Consider the following 18,400-nt stretch of genomic DNA (forward strand, 5'->3'; position numbering starts at 1 on the left):
CATTGTTATTGTTTTAGTTATTACTTTAGATATAACTCTATTTAAGGCTCATTGTATGTTTTTCAAGCACAAAATTACTCTTCCTTCTCTGTGGTACCATTTGGTTGAATGTTATTTCAGAAAAGGTTTATACATATTTTGGGGGAGATTTTTTGTTTTTTTTGAGTTGAACCTTAATTAGGAGACTGTTTGACCATGTTCTTTACATCCTCTGGGCACATTAAGCCAGAGAACAAAATCCAGGCTGGTAAATGCAACCATGCCAGAGGTCCAGAACCTGAGCAATGAGCTGCTGCCCTTGTCTCAGGCTAAATGCCCAGAACCTGGAGTCTGGAACTGAGGCAATCACCAGCCTGCTTTGCTATGGCCTGCTGATTTAGGAGAAGCTGAAGAAGAAGTCTCACTGAGTCACCATGGGAGCTCTCACTTTCTGAGGGAGTACAAGCTGATTTTGAAGAGGCCTAGTTTCTGTCAGAGTTGAAACTTTTGTGAAGTGCTTAAGCCTTCTGAGCTTTTAAGAGTTGCTTACAGTGACTGCTATTAACAGTGTGGAACAGTGTGGAAATTCTGAATTTGATAGTTTCATCAATAACAAACACTATTCCAGAATAATGAATAAATAAAAACATATCTTACAGGTCAGAGTATTCACACAGAAACCTGAATGATGAATATCTGAACATCAAGTATGAATAATGCATTTTTTTGTCTTATTCATTAGAAATAATTTGGGAAACAATCATTTTATGTGGTACAGAGGTATTATTGTTGTAATAAATTATTGGCAGTTATTTTAGTGAAACATTTTCACATGTCATGTTCTTTAGCTCCTTGGTGTTAGAGAGGTATTCATTCATGCAGGTGATGATACTACTGACAAATTCACACCTAAAATAGAAGCATCATAGTTTTAGTACATCTATCTATGATCTATTAAAATAACTCTTTGGTCCAGTTTTAATTACATAGGCTAAGCCTAGGACTAAATTGCAGTAAAAGTGTGAATTTTTCTTTTTTAGTCTGTGGCTTAATCTGGGTCTATAAAACAGGGCCCTTATTTTTAGCTTCAAGAGTTCAGATTTACTTAGCTTTTTAGCTTTAAGTTCAAAATTCCTTTACCCCCTTCTCTTTGGCTGCAAGATTCCTATTCCACTTCAAAACCTATTTTAAACTCATCCCAGGGTTTATCTGTGCCATTGTAGCAGTTCCAGATAAACTGTATAAATCTCATGACCAGAGGGCAGAGGGACCATTTGCCAGTCCAACTGATACATATTTATTAGCCAATATGAATAAGGTACTGTTTAGAATTATAGAATATAATGTAGGTCAGTGAAGAAGGTGTGGGTGTGGGATTTTCAGTAAGAGGGAAATGTGATGCTTTTTATTCAGTCAGTTCCACTCTCTTTGGAAAAAAGTGGCATTTATCTACTAATAAATGCTAGAAAAGAGATCAAATGGGTCTCAACTCATTCACCATAGGACATATAGGACATGGATGATGTGAACTGTCTGGAGTGCAAATCAGACAGATTGCACTCATGTGCAATCAGACAGAACTCCCTTCTTTAACAGCATTAGCATAAAGTTATGACCCATGCATGCTTCAGATATGATGTTATGAGGAAGTGAGAGTCTGCACTCGATGTCTTGAACCTCACTATTAAAATGTAAAAGAATACAGTTTGATATTATCTCTAACCTCTTTTTACCAGTCTGAATTCACAAAAGCAGCCTATATTTGGCAATTTAACTTCTACCTATAGTTTCAGAGTTGATAATTCAATGCATCCTTGCACAAACTTCAAATGGTGCATACCAGTACAAATCTCACATCAGTGTTTGAGAGAGAATGAATGTATAGGAGGTACTGAGTGATAGAGTGAAGATGATTTACCTAAGGTAAGTTTAAACTAGAATTCACATACAAAGACAAAGAATCTTCTTATTCATTTTTCATTTTTTGAGGAGCTTTCCTTGAATACAAATGTCAAGCTCACCCCCCCCCACCCCCCCGCATTACTAAAGCATAGATACAGTGGATACAATCTATTTCAGTTTCCTTTTAAATTAGCTTTAATTTCATTTAAGCATTTTTTTGCTTCCAGTACAGTATTGCTGAATATGAAGTACCAATAACATTAAGTGCAAATTCAGCAGAATTGCATTTGTTTTTTTGTTTGTTTGGCTTTTTTTGTGTTTTCATAGTGGTAATGGTTCCAATTTCTAGAATCTCGTGAACCATTTCAGGAGAAGATAAAGTTATTCGAAGAAAATTTAATGACTATGTAGAAAAGTAGCTCTAAATTAATGTATGTATCTATGTTGTGCTAGAAGGGAAAACCCAATTTTAGAGCCACTTGCCATAAATCATAAGGAAATGTAACCTGACTGAGGACAAATGATATTGCACTCACTTATACATTTCTCACATTTTAGAATATTTTCTCCCTTCAGTCACTGTTTTGAGCACTATTACCCCAATGCTTAAGTAGTGCTCATTAGGCCAATGCAGTGCCCTGCCCTGTGGAGTAACAGCCACAATAACTCTGGAGAGAGAGCAGGATTCCTGCTGTTACCATGCTTTAACAAAACTAATACAGTAGTGTTAAGGTTCTCCAGAAATGTAAATACGCAAGGTGAATTGTGGTAGTGGAAATCAATCTTGCTGCTCAATAATGCAGCTCTGCTACTCCAATTTACCTAATAATCCATCACAGAACAACTACACTGAAAACATTCTTTATTATAAGCAAGTCCTAACCAAACAGTTTTACTTGTTTCTCATCAAACAATAAAAAATGTAGACACAGCAAATTTTTTAGATTATTTTAGTATTTTTAAAAAAATATCTATATGTATTATTTTTTGTTGTTTTTAGTCATACTCTTATGTTTTCAGATGTTTTTGGCTAAAATGTACTGAATCTCACAAAACAATTGAACGGAACATAATACGGATAAATGGCTTAAGATGTCATTTAAAATCTTAAATTTAAGAAATGTTAAAATTTAAGAAATGTGGTGATCATTAACCCAGTTCTTCCTTCTGATGTAATATATGACTCTCTGAACATATAGTTAAAATGTATTAGGAGCATACATGAATCTGTTGCTGTATGTCACAGTTGCTAGGCAATGTTTGGAAGTAGGATCCTGAATACAAAGGGATTTGTGGAAATTATAGTCTTGTACTAAAATGTTGGAATTTACATCCTAACACACTCCAAATTATGGTGTCTTGTTTGCACTTCATATTCTAAGTCAAGAGGACAAAAGGTTAATCCTTCAAAGCATTTTCAGTGCTGTGCAAACATCACAGAAACAGAAGGGAAAGCAGAACAGAAATCATCAGCTGGCATTTTATGGAGAATAATTAATATAACTAAACAATAGATTCTCATATATTTGATGTAGTCTTTAATTCCATCTACCTGTAATGGTGTTTAATCTGCATGGGACCCTCTGTGTGGAACCCTTATTTGTCTGTAGCTGATCTTGGGCTCTTATTTAAAGACACTCCCTCCCACCAGCTCTGGTTATTTACCACCGCTGCACTCCAGCCCTGCTGTGTGGAGACTTCAGTTTTACCTCAAAGTCACTCCAACCTGCTGAGCACTGAGGAAGGAAGGGAACATGGTATTGTGTTACACTGTGTGTGAGAATGTGTGTGCATGAGACACTGCTGGTTTTCATGCTATTATCCAGAGCCTTGCTGTACAATACTGTAATGACCCTTTATGTGGCTCAGTTTTGGATTAATCAAACATCACTGAGTGGAATATTTGATGACTTAATGCTGATGTTTAATGGTTTGTTTACAGGTTTTTGGGTTTTTTTTGGGGGGGAAGCATGTCATTAAATTAATGTATTAATTAACTGAGGCATTATCTGACAGCACTTAAATTAACTCTTTATGATAAAGTGCTTAGGGTGACCCAATTGTTATTAATTTCAGAAGTGACAAAGATAATATTAAGAATGACAGCCTCTCAAAATGATCATCAACTGATCACACAAAATGAGAGCTGTTGCAAGTTTTAAAATATTTGTGTCTTTAAAGGATGTCAGGCATTGTATTTTTTATTGTTATCTACTGTGCAACACTCATATTCTAATGTGCAGTGTACTGTATAATAAAGTCTAAACAGTACTAGTTCTGGAAAATAAAAATGAAAAAGACATGCATTGTTTTGGAATGGAGATGTGGATTACTGTTGAAAGTTGAGTTTATGGTTATTATACGCAACCATATTTCATTCTTATTCTCTAGTCCAAGTATTATTCCCAAGCCATTCTCATTTATTTTCATGATCATGGAGAAGGCTACAGATACTTCCTGCTGATGAGCTTTTCTCTTTTCATTTATTTTCTGTTTGTTTGCAATTACCTTGCATGGATGGGAGGTTTTGTAATACTTCTTGCTATAGCCCAGTCCTGTTACCAGCAGAATGACATCAGATAATCACTCATGGACTCACATGGAACAGTGGGAGGGACAGGTCTTTCAGTGCTGACGACTGCGATCACAGGCCATGATATACTTTCATCACAGGGATCCCCATCATATTGTCTGCCAAAAACACTGCTTCTTCTTGCTGTAGTGAACATACACAAATAGAAGAGTATTTATAAATAAATCCTCAACTTGTAGCACAAAGAAATCTATTTATTTTGAATCAGAAGTGACTCAGTGCAGGCCAAATGGAAGTGCATAGCTATTGACAGTAAACAATGACACCTATAGCCTAAGAGAGTCCTTAAAAGTCTCAGTAAATTACATGCTGCCAACATGTTATGTGCATTCTGTAAAAGCTCTGCCAATAATGCAGGGGATAGTGCAGTTTTTGGTAGCGGTATCTACCTCTGAAACCCCTTAACTAGCCAACTCTTTGGCAGCCAAGAAGAGTCTGAAAGATGTATCCCTGTGCTGCTCCTGTTAAAGAACATCATGGAAGCAGATGGGACCGATATAACCAAAATCAATCTTAAATCATTGAGACTTAAGGAGGTTGAGGGCTCTTGTTTCATATCAGAAACGTGATAATAAATGGAATATGTTTTTCTTATATATGCAATGATCATTTCAAAATGAAGAAAATATGACATATTTGTGCTACAAATCTCACAAGCACAAGTTTCTGTATCCAATAATATTGATTCACCTGTATCCATGATCTTATGTGGCCCTATCCATATAAATGTATAAACAATTTAGGCACACAGGACATGACCGCCATCAGTTTTCACCGCATGATCTATGGGTTGCACCACTTTCTCTCAAAAACATGTTTTTACAGATATGAAAGTGACTATTAATGTGTAAAGCAATAATGGGTTGGAGGGTAGAGTGATATAAAAATGTATGTAGAAGATGCTTGGGGAAAACTCCAGACTGATAAAAATATATGGTCCCATTATTTCCATTTCTGCAAAATGTTTTGAAAATGGTTTGTGGTTTCAACTCAGGTACTGAGGTGTGTTTTGGTGGTCTGCTGTGGAAGCAGATACAAAGAACTTGACATTTAGTGTCAGCAGTGACTGTTTTCACCAGATCTTGGATCTGGAGCTCAAAGGGAATGTGACTCCCCCACACACTGTTCCTACAACAGCTGTTTGATAAATTGGTAAAAGAGAACAGCTCGGGCCAGGGAAGACACATGTTTCCTTTGATGCAAGTCTTGTCGCACAAATTGTCGTTATTTCTCGTTCTTCTTTTTTCTACCTCCAGCGCGCTCTCTTTCAGCTTCTGTGTTCCATGTTTTCCCTGTCTTGTGTATTTTAGCTCTATACCATAGTTTCGTTTTCTCCGCCCCTGGTTTCATTGCAGGGGGAACGATAAGGAGGCGGACGCATGTGCGGAGAAGAGCGAGATTTATTAAGGGCAAATCCAGAGTCGTAGTCAGAGTAGTCCAGGGTCATAGACCCAACACTGAGATTACAGGGATACATGATAAACAAACAGTAATACATGAAGGCAAACAAGTTATAACAAAGACTGGGGAATATTCGGGGGTAAGATACACGGAGTACAAACTAACATTCAATACAACCAAACACAATGAACCTAACACACGCGTTCAAATAAACAAGTTACAGCCAAGACATGGGGGATAAGACAGGATTGAAATACATGAACTAAACGAGGGACAGGTGTCGAAAATCGAACGAGGGGCGGGGAAAACAAAACTATGGCACAGAACTAAAATACACAAGACAGGGGAAAACACGGAAGCTGTGAGGGACTAATCGTGACTCTCTCTCTCTCTCTCTCTCTCTCTCTCTCTCTCTCTCTCTCCCTCTCTCTCTCTCATCCACCCTCCTTTGTTGCCTGTCTTTCTTCGTTTCTCCTTCCCTCACACCCCACATAGGCAAAAGATTAGTGTAATGTTCTGTATAACTTAGCTATAATGTAACAGTGTTGTATTCTCTATCAATAAATAAGAATTTATATATCAATCCTCTCATAACCATTTGTATTACCCCAAAGTAGGAACTACTCTTGAATACTATGTTTCCTGCTAAAGGTCTTAATAATATTAATAATAATGTGCCCTAGGATAATTATTTTCATCCTTAGTTGCCATATGGACCATAAAGAATAAATCAAAGCATCGGTTTTGTGTCACTTACTGTGTTGCTTGTTTGTTTGTTTTTGTTTGTTTCCCTTTTGTTTGTTTGTTAATTATGCTACACATCATTTTGAGCTGTACCTGTCTGTTTAGATATTCTTAGGCAAATTAACATAGAACATGTTTATTTGAAAATTAAATGTGCATAATTTATTTTCATAACTTGTTAAGCTCATGTGGGAGTGTGAGATTTGGGGGCCTTAGCCCGTAGACAAAACAACAATATATGTCCTAATAAACCACAGAGCTGGTTTATTTCTTACTGCTTGGGTTAACTAATACATGCTACCACTACACATACACAAACACATGCACACACATGCTTGTAGACATTTTTACGTTTGAGAAAATGTATTTCAAAACTGCACCAAGAACCTTGGTTCTGAAGTAGGAAGGGGACACCAAGATTGTGCTCACATTCTTACCCAGGTTTCAGGTGTTTCCAGTGTGTACACACATCGCAAATACAGGGTGTACAATGAAGCATCCACACTATGAAATAAAAGTGTTTGATGCAGTGAATATTGCAAGCCCTACAAATTGCCCCCCTGTCACAGTTTTTCCTTATACTAGTCATGCTTATCCAGCTTATGCAGTTTGCTACATGCTGAATTCTGCAGCGTGGTATGTCTGTGTCAGCATGTCAGTGTTGATAGCCATTGACCCACACAGTCTCTGATGTATGACCCATGTAATATCATAGTGATATGAACCTTTTCCCTGAAAATATTTCCAACCCTGGTTCTCTTGAACATATAAAATATTGATGCTGACCCATAGCTATTTTCCTTGCATTCTGCATTCTGGCTCAGGCAGATAAGTGTAGAGACATTTTAGGCAGACAGGTTGTGACCGCCATCGTTTTTTTGTTTTTTTTGTTTGTTTTTTTTTTACTGCATACACTATGGGCTGCATAGTTTTATGTAAAAAAATAGTTTAAACAGATATGAAAGTGTCTATTAATATGGAAATTCTGAATAATTACATAGGAGGATTGCATTGTTCATGCTGGAGAACTGATGGCTGCAAATTTCTATCTATCTATCTATCTATCTATCTATCTATCTATCTATACTGTATGCACAATTATTAGGCAAGATAATTATTTTGGCCATATCATTTTATGTATATTTTCCAACTCCAAGCTGTATAAACTTGAATGGTTATTGGATTTAAGCATATCAGGTGATGTGTATTCGTGTAATGAGGGAGGGTGTGGCCTAAGGAGATCAACACCCTATATTAAGGTGTGCATAATTATTAGGTAACTTCTTTTCCTGAGGCAAAATAGGCCAAAAAAAGAGATTTAACTAAATCTAAAAAGTCAGAAATTGTAAAAAGTCTTTCACTCTTAAAGTTGCTAAGATATTGGGTCGTGATCAGAGAAACATCAAACATTTTCTTGCAAATATTCAACAGGATCACAAGAAACATGTTGAGTAAAAAAGATGCAAATTAACTGCCAAAGATTTGAGAGGAATCAAATGTGATGCAACCAGGAACCCATTATCCTCCAGTGCTGTCCTATTCCAGAACTGCGACCTACCTGGAGTGCCCAGAAGTACAAGGTGAAGTACTCAGAGAAACCTCAAGACTGGGCCAAGACATATCAGATGACAGATTTTTCAAAGATTTTATGGTCTGATGAGACAAGAGTGACTCTTGATGAACCAGATGGATGGGCCCATGGCTAGATCAGTAGCTGGAACAGAGCTCCACTTTGGCGGGTACTGTTATGGTCTGTTAATATTAAAGATGAGCTAGATGGACCTTTACAGGTTGAAGATGGACTCAAAATTAACTCCCAAACCAATTTTTAGATGCCACCTTTCTTCAAGCAGTGGTACAGGGAAAAAGTCTGCATCTTTCAAGAAGACTATAATTTTTATGCAGAACAATGGTCCATCACATGCAATCAAAGTACTCCACTACATGGCTAGCCCCCTTCCTTACCTAAACCATATTGAGAATTTTTAGGCCCTTCTTAAATGGGAGATTTGTGGTGAAGGAAAACAGTACAGATCTCTGAACAGTGTCTGGGTAGGCTGTGGTTGCTGCTGCACAAAAAGTTGATCAACATTAAGAAACTGACAGTCCATGAATGGAAGGCTTAGAACTGTTATTGAAAAGAATGGTGGCTATAGTTTGTCACTTTTTATTATTTGTAAATGTTTATTTGTAAATTAAGTTTTTGGTTTTTTTTGCCCATTTTAACAAATGAAAACAAACAAGTGAAATGGGAATTTCAATTTTTTATTTAGTTCCATAATAATTCTGCATACTTATAGTTGTCTAATTATGCAAACACACATTATCCTATGAAAACCAAAACCTCACTTTTACTTTCTTAAATATTCAGATTTGAGGTTTATTAACACTTTGGATTGACAGAGCACTGTAGTTGTTCAATAATAAAATGAATCCTCAGCAATACAACTTGCCTAATAAATGTGCATGCAGTGCATCTATCCAAGTTGTTTTTTATTGTGTGAACCCAGGTTGTTCTAGAAAGGCAACATATTGATGTCACAATCCAGTCAAGGTGTATTTGATCTCTACTGAAGTTCTTACCACAAGGTAGACCTTTGAGAATACTACATTAAAATGTATTATAGCAGATGAAGGCCATATCTATGTCCATACATATCCTTTAGGCACCTGATTTGAAACCAGTCAAATAAAACTACCTTGCAAATAGCAGCAGCTGAGACAAGTAGGGTACTGCAAGTAATTGGTAATGTTAGTTTTCAAATTCATATGTTCTGGTAAAGCAGACATTATTTATGTTGTGTTGCTCCATTATTGAGCCCTATGGCTGTAAAAAGTCTCCATATGGTCTCTAAATATTCACTCTGCTTCATCTTTCATTGTGATCTATGAAATTGTCACTAACAGGGCTGCTGGGTATTTACTGACCCCATTTAATACTTTAGGTAGTGCATTAATTTCACCTAAAGATGTAGAAGAAATGTGTATACAATAACGCTGTGGTCTTTAGGTGGTATTCAGACCCATTTTGCACTATAGATCTCTAACTTAATTTTATTTTAAGGATTATGCCATAGTATTTTAGTGGGATTGGGGTCAAGACACTTATTTGCTCATTCCAAAATACAGAATTTCCTTTGTTGAGCTAATTTGTTGATTTACTTCTACATTTTGGATGATTGTCATGCCGCACAACCCAGCGCCGTATAGGTTTTACATCACAGATGAGGGCTTTCTGTAGGTTTATCTGATTCAACTTGGAGTTTATTGGTTCCAAACACAGATTACAGTCTGTCCAGGCCTTAATGCAGCAAAGCAGCTCCATACAAGTATCCATCCTATGCTGTGCCTCACTGCGCTTCTGAGATGAGGTTTTGGTGTTTGGTATGCGGTGATGCACAATGCCTTGTTTTCTGTAAATACAAGGCTACATACATTTGCCAATACATACATTCTCCATGGTAACCTCTCATTTAATAGCACTCTCATGAAGTCAATGAGGACATTAGAAATTGGAAGAGAGGCCTGCATATCCCTATCTGTAAGACTAGGCTGCTTCGTCTTGTTTCAGAAGTCTTTGGTGTGCCCTTTCACTAATCTTCATGGGACACCATGGGACACCTTCTTTCATCCATATCTAAACAAACTGGCTGATTATGGATTGATGGAGTCCCAAGTGGTTAGAGACTTTTTTTTTTTGGTTCCACAAAACAATTTAACACAATACTTTTTTTTTTTTTTTTTTTTATAGACATGGTGTTGACTGGAACACCGTAATTCAGTCTTTCAAATAGATAGTTTTCCTAGAAGTTTGCATACTTTGTCTCCTTGGTTATTAAAACCAAAAAATATTGGTTAGATAGTGAGTATATGATAAAAAACAATACTATGTGGCATGTGTTAAATATATTCATATGCATGTATATTCACACATTAATATACTTATTTATATTTGTTATTGAGACAAGTGTCTCAGTGAGATGCAGAAAACCAAATAATTGCAAGGGGTTCACAAACATTTCTTGCAACTAGTAATGTTATAATCAGTCTCCTGTCGTAATAAATAATTGATATTAAAATTGTGTGTGTGTGTGTGTGTGTGTGTGTGTGTGTGTGTGTGTGTGTGTGTGTGTGTGTGTGTGTGTGTGTGATATGCTAATGAGAGAAGAAGTAATGACAAGAAATTACAAGTTTGGGAAGCTGAGTTAAAATGGCACCAACGAATCACTAATGAATTAATAAACAATTTAGTTAATATTGTCTTATTAAATAAATTTATAATTTTACACATAACTATTCATTTGTTTCTACTCATTAGGTTGAATTTTTGAGATTATATGAAATGTCTGTGTTTTATAGCAAAGAAATTTGAACAATCATATTCTTTATGAGTTCAGCTGTTCTCATTTGACTCAATTCAGTTGTCTTACTTTTCAGCTCGAATGAAGAAAACATCATATTGGTGCAGATGTTCCACACTATCACAACCTCATGTAGTTACTAAATAATTCATAGAAACTATTAAAATCAGTGGTAGAAAGTTGACTGCCTGCTTGGCATCATAACCTCTCCAAGGTTAGCTGGCAGGTTAAGGTTTATAAGATGAATACAGAATGAATGTTTTGTTCTTAGTATTTGCACTGTATTTCTAGGCCATTCTGTGTCTGGATATTGCCAGAGCTCGTAGTGAATGTGAGTCTCGATCAGTTGTTGTTCACATTCTCTGTTTAATTCAGAGCTGCACAGGATAGATATCCACCCTAACACTGAAGGGCATTTCACATCCTGTAAGAAGATGCTTCTGGTCAGACTAGCACACTAGGATTTATCTGTATCTACAATACACTAGTTGAATTGCAGCATGCTTTATATGGGAATTTTATTGTTTTTGAACAAACTAGCAATGGCAACTCAGATGATTGTGTACTAGTGTTCTAGTTAGAAATAGGAAAGTATGCATATTGAAATTTGCAGGGGGAACTTGTTTTAAAAGGTTTTTAGTCAAGTTCTAAGTCAAACTATGTAGATTTTCATTTGAGAAAAAAAATCCTACTTCTAAAATAAGGTATGGAACAAAAGTATCCTCGATAGGCTTCCATAGGTCATAACAATTTTTGCAATTTCCTAAAAATTGCTTTCAGAAAGTAACACTCAACACCCATCCAGTAACACAATATTATTCAGCAGTTATACTATTACTTCCCTCTTATGGTATCATCTCCTAAGGAACATAGAGCACTTAGTCTTATGTCTTGCCTTGGACTATTTTTTTGCCCCACAGTTTTCTGACTGATGTGTGTAGTGACGCATGACAGATCTTCAAATGACACAGTGCAATATATACTTGGTAGATTGCTGGATATGTGCAGTCAAAAATTCAGGGTGTTTCTGATAAAAGCACTGGACATGTCCTTTAAGAGTGAAGATTCTGTTGTGACCTTGCTAACAATGTTTTTTAGTCATTTCCTATAATGGGCATGTTATGATGGAATAACATGAACCTGTATACAAGAATGTTGATGACTTAGCCTTTCTGCTCATATTTAAGATGACCCTATTCTTCTTTTGGAATTCACTAGTGACTTCTACTATATGTAGAATATATTGTGGTTTACCCTTGAATTCTCCAGATCAATCTTACGCTCGTCTTCAGTGCTACACAAATGCTCAGCCGAATGTTATTTTAAGCAACCAAATAATGTATTTTAAACATCTGAACTTTATTTTCTATCCTCTTTTGAGAATGACTGGTGAGTGATGGATTGAGAGCTGCTCCAAGCTCTAAATTAACTGGCATTGTTCATTTCCTGGGTAAACTAGGGCAGGGAGCAGAGTGAGCTCACTTTTCCCTCCTGCTATTTACTGCTTAAGTAGTCAAATGTACAAGGCAGGAAATAGTTTGTATTTAGGACACAACCTGTGATTGAGAGAATTTGATGCTTATTAATAGAGTCAGGTGATTAACTTGCCCATTAGGAAGCATTCAAGTGTGCAGGTACATTAATAAAAACAAATAAATCAAATGTCAGTGATTCATAATATTTGTTTCATTGCTTAAAAAGCATGCATCTACCTGAACAGACTGACTGATGAATACATGAAGCTTATAGTAGTGAAGTCCTGTAATTAAAGGACTGGCCTGTGTGCACCAATTCAGGTTCAGTACTTTGTGCACTTACCTGTGTTCAGTACCATGTGCTCCTCTCTGTGAGAGCCTATATCCTCACTGTCCTTCTGGAGATACACAAGTATTTAGATCTTCCTGCTTTATGACACTTCTCTCTTTCTCTCTCCCCAGGTAAGTGTGCAGCTCCGCACCTGAGAGTATGCCTGAGACACAGTGGAGGTGGGGGTCATACATGAACACAGCTTCTGATAAAATGCAGTAAGATCAGCCTGGCCACCAAGAATAATGCAGACTTAAAGAATCTTTCTCCTCCTGCTTGAGTTCAATCTCAAAGTTCAATCGTTTGCTGACGATTAATTGGGTCTTATTAGACTCCACTTGATTTGAGAGTGTTTGTGATTCTATTGTATGTTTCACAAAGATTAAAAAAAGGTGAAACATTTTAAAGAATACTTATTAAAACAATAGATGCAATTTATCACCAAGCATTTTTGAAAGGCACAAAACATCAAAATATCATTTTTCTAATGGCACAGCAGCAGTTACACTGGGCCAACATTTCTGTATAATCCAGTGATTTGAGGAAATATTTACAGTGTATGCAGCCTACCACCCACCAAACCCAGTACACACTAATTGGTGCTTCTCTGTACAAAGAACAGAGAAAGGCAATAGGGTGACTGCTGCATGAAGCAGCTTCAGGCCTTGACTTTGACTTGGCCTGTCCTGAATTCCCATCACTATTGTGTGTGTAGAACACCAAGTTGGCATAAAAGCCTTGCTGTCAGAATCCACCAAACATCTAAAATACAAGACATGAGGCATGAAACCCTTGTAGAGGAAATATAGCTGAAATGAGATTAAATGACAGTCTGGCTATCTAAAAATTGGGGAAAGCATTATAACAGTAGGAGAAAGTGATGCAAATGACAGGCTGTATAAAGTTGTCATTCAGTGTCAGACCCAGAACTTTGAATTAAATTCAGTATGAATAACAGTGGTATACAGTGCACCTGTCCTATCTATACTAATTTAAATCTAGATATAGAATGCAAGGCAGAAAATCTAATTTTGTTGCTCAGCAAGCTTCTTCTGATGATGTCATGACCCAATTTGTGGCTGCAGAATTGTCAGTATAAGAAAAAAGAATAGTGGGACAAAATTAATTTATTAGAAGTGAATGCTAATTTTTGCACCACATTATTTTAAATGCTTGGCAAGTTTTGTGAATAGTCACAATGTGAAACAGACAATTCTAAAAGTGTCCAAGTGTTAATATTTGAGTAGATATCATTAATTTGTACAAAATATTGTGTTTATCTGTTTACAAAACAGGCATGTATATATTTATTTGTTTTGTTTGTTTGTTTATAAATATGCACAGTGACAGAAACTAAAATAATTAAGATTGTATTTCCTTTTTTGGTATTACCCACTGTGGTTGCCAAATCAAATATTTTCTGTCACTAAGCTCTGGCTCCCAAAGCTGAAAACTGCTGTCCAAGTCCACGATAAATATTAATATTGTGTCGCCTGAGCAGAGTGGACAGTGATCCCCCCTATATCTATAGCTTCAAAGCAAAGCCATCCATGATGACCCCTTAGTCTGGCTCATAAACAGTGTGCAAATGCAGTCTGAGCCAGTATGTTCAACCGCGGTCATGTTTCTGTTCAGAATTCAGTATTTTACCTGGAGTTTCATATGTTTTACTGTTATCGGTCAAGCTTGATTTAAGAAGGGACCAAACACCAGATTCCATGTAGTGGTTTGTGAGACTGAGCCTGGACTTCTTTTTTTCAGTAATTCTCTAGATGCTCTTCAAGAAAACATTAGTGTGGTGCTTGGCTGGGTAGCAGCAGCAGAAGTGTACTTATTGCCTGCTTCTCTCTTTAACTCTCTGCTACTCTCTAGGTGTCAAGTGGCATAGTAATGGTCACATCAGCTTGAATTTCAAAGGCTTGGCTGTAAAACATTCTTCCACATGTCACAACACTATAATCTGTCATGTCACACAGTATTCAGGAAACTCTTTACTTTTGCATCAGTCCACATAGCATGACAGCCTATGACATCTGCATGGTTATCAGAGTGATCACACTGACCTTCAGATGAGAGAGAAGTATGTGTTCTTCTGTTTTTTTTACATTGATCTTGGAGAGAAAGGGAGAGAGAGTATTAGAGAGAGATGAAGAAAGGGAAAGAGAGACACATCACATCTAAAACTTAATATATGCTACAGATCTTTTACGATTAGATTCTGAAAATATATTTATACAGTATTATTAATAATTATTACATTTTTACTGTAAGTAGGCATCATTTACAGAATTAAAATGTTATAATATGAGAGAGGAGCTTTTTTGTTCAAATTCTACCAAACCTTTTGAAAACCTAAAACCAGTGTTCTTAACTAGCATTTTTGAAGCCTAGTGTCCCAGATCAAATTTGTCCTATGCCTTGTCTAAAAGGACTGTTCAATGGTGAATCACCACTGATATTACAATCCAAGACTAGGCCAAATCCGTGTTCAGCAAACTGGCCCTAGAGGTTTTGTTAATAGAAATGAAAGAAATATAGGGTGGAGGTTTTGCTAAGAGTATTGCTAGGCATATGATTTTGACAGCATAAAATATAGAGCCTGACATGTTGAAATAAATCTTTACCAGACAGCTAGAGATAGTATAAAAATGGTTTCCAGCATTGGATACAAGCACCAACAACTGGTTCCTGTAGAAAGATGTAATGTGTACAGCAAGCAATACTGTGTGTGCTCTGTAGGTCAGCTATTCACTGAAGTGTCTTAACCCATGTTACAGCCTCCTCTAGCAAGTTGCTGTCCAAGGATCAGAACCCTGTCACACCGGCTCAAGAGGGCACCACCTCTGGCTATCAGAGGTCATGATCACTGGAGTACTGAGCACATACCTTCTTACCTGTCATCTTAGCCATCACTTGTAGTTAATTCATTAGCAGCTATGTGTTTAAGCTCCCCAAACAATATTAATTTACAAAGTCTTGCTGCTGCTCATAGGTTGCAGTTCTGAGCATCTATTATATCTGCATTAATCTGCTATGTTTTGACCCTGCTTTGTCTAATCACGGTGGATTTGGATTACCCTCTTTGTTCTGTTTGCCTGGCTACTCTTTGACTACTGGTATTGGTTGAACAAGAACTGTTTCTTAGATTATCCTCATTGGATATGAGTTCTGGAGTTCTGGTTGTTCACTTCCCATTAAAGACTCTGCACCTGGTTCCACACACTTTGTCTGAACAGGAATGAAAGTGTGGACTGAGATTTCTCTGTCTCTTATTTGCTGTGTTTGTGATCACTAATTAAAAAAAAAACCAACACTATGAAATAATGTTGTTGATGTCCAAATTTTGAATGCAGATACAGAAATCACTGAAGAAGTGTATTGTGTAGTGAATTAGAGCATGTTGCAAATGCATAGATGAGCAATGTTTATGTAGTGTAACATTGAGCGGTTTGGAGGTGGATGGATGTGCACAGAAGAGCGGGATTGGGTAAATACAGAATCATAATCATTTGAATACTCCAGGTCCATAAAGCCAATACGTAAAGCATGGGAATATACAGTGACCCAAAACAAAACAAAAACACATGGTAACAGAAAAAGGAACACAACTTCCATGAGCAAAGGAAAAGACAGAAGTTTGCACTGACAAGCATGAACAGCAACATAGATTCACAATAACCAGCCACAAGGCCTAACTAACACAGGGCTTAAATACATGGTCTAATGAGCATTAAACAAGACACAGGTGATACAAATAAGGGGAGGAGAAAATGAAACAAAGGAACCGATCCACAACAAGGAAGTAATGCAAAACAAAGACTTGAGACAGGGAACTATAGAAACAAGGATACTAGGAGGGGCCAACCGTGACATGTAAGGCAGTTTCATAATCATGGTTGTTATAATAGTCCAGAGTCAGTAAGCCTGGAGACAGATGAACATTTCCAGAAAGCATAATGAATCACAACGCAGTGAAAGCACAAGGGATACATGTAGGTAGGTTATGACCACCAACACAAGACAGAAGGCAAAGGGTGTATATATAAACAGCTAGATTAGGTGAAAACAATAAAGGCCAGGAACAAAACATAAGATTGTGCAGACTAGAATAAAACAAAAAACAAAAACAAAACATTCATAGTGCTAGTACCATGGGAACTGCAACATCAGAGGAAAATAAGGTTTGATTTCTCTATCCTGAGAGATGCTATTTGTAATTCTGATGATGGATAAGGCTTAGTCATTAACTCATTAATTTGTTTTATTAGGGAGCTTGAATAAATGGACAGAAATCATGCTGTGCTAGAAATGAATATAGCCATATATTTTATTTCCTCTATGCCTTGATTGTGAGTGTGAGAGATGAGTTTGGTTGTTACTTAGGAGAAATTTCTGATCTTGGTCAGTCAGGAGCATCAGAAATCTTATTCTTAATACCCTCCTTGTGCATCAAATGCTAAAAACGAAGAAGAAAAAAAAAATTGTTATAAGATTAAAATTGTGCAGATTAAACTTAGTTCAAGGCAGGTTTGCTTTTAAACAGGCTTCATAAGCACAGTGCTCATTTAAATGCTAATTCTCAAAGGCAAAACATTATCTGCTCTTCAGCAGAGTGGAGATGAAAATGCATGTTGACTGAGCTGCCTGCTGTTACAATGGGGTGTCTGAGTCAAAAGCACAGGAAGTGTTGTCCACAGGAAGCTTTACATGAAATGGTTTGTTTTTTAGCTCTCTATCAAAGATTGAAAAATGTTGTTCAGTTGCCTCATGAATTTTATCATGACAATATTGCTTTCTCTAGGAGCTTATTTTGGCATAACCCTAATGATGCTATATTTTAATGTAATTTAGTACTATTTGGAAAGAAACAAAAATGATAATGGATCCTTAAGTTGCTAATTAAATATTGCCATTAATAAAACAAGTAATTACAAACGAAGCTCAAAGTACAATGTTTAGTAAGAAAAAAAAAATGCACTGGCACTCTGTAGCCAGGCCAAAAGCAATCTCTCTTAATTTAAAATGAAAGATAGAAACCATCACTTCTGAGTTCAGGGAGAAAATAATGATTATTAAAACAAATTTCATAAGGAATCTTGAATTATTCATTCCATTGTAAACCTTATTCATGTTTGAAAAGTGAAATGTCCACATCCAAATCCTAGGGTAATATAGCCAGTTTTGAAGAAATAGTGCAAAACGTTTGGGTCAGTACTGCCAGCTACATGAATCAAGTGGTATTTGTGGACACTGGAAGGCATTTTGACCATTTACCATGCATGCTATTTTGTTGCTTGTTAGTATGCTTGTTAAGAAGAGTCCACTAGTAATAGTCACTTCTGAAGTAATTTGTTATTTATACTACTGAGACTACCATGAGAAAACTGCAGGTGTTTAGATTGCCATTAAGCATCTAAACTTTATTAACTCAGTCCACCAACTCATCAGTTTATTTATTTATTTTTATTTGTCACCTTAGTTGTTGGTTTATTTATGGTCTAATTATGTATTTATATCCTTGCATGTAAAAAAATCATTAAATTAATTAAGTTAGGCAGGACAAATCTGCCACATGCCCACCATTAATTTCTCCATGGATAGCTCTCTTTCTCTG

The 18,400-nt window shown here is 36.5% G+C and overlaps 1 protein-coding gene across 1 annotated transcript in view; it reads left to right on the top strand.

Moving 5' to 3' along the window:
* The window catches only part of lsamp (limbic system associated membrane protein), a 722,044-nt gene that overhangs the window by 91,105 nt on the left and 612,539 nt on the right, over positions 1–18,400 (top strand). The gene's annotated exons all lie outside the window — the stretch shown is intronic.

The sequence above is a fragment of the Electrophorus electricus genome, chromosome 17 (assembly GCF_041902795.1).
Source record: "Electrophorus electricus isolate QZ-2024a chromosome 17, ASM4190279v1, whole genome shotgun sequence".
Lineage (NCBI taxonomy): Eukaryota > Metazoa > Chordata > Actinopteri > Gymnotiformes > Gymnotidae > Electrophorus > Electrophorus electricus.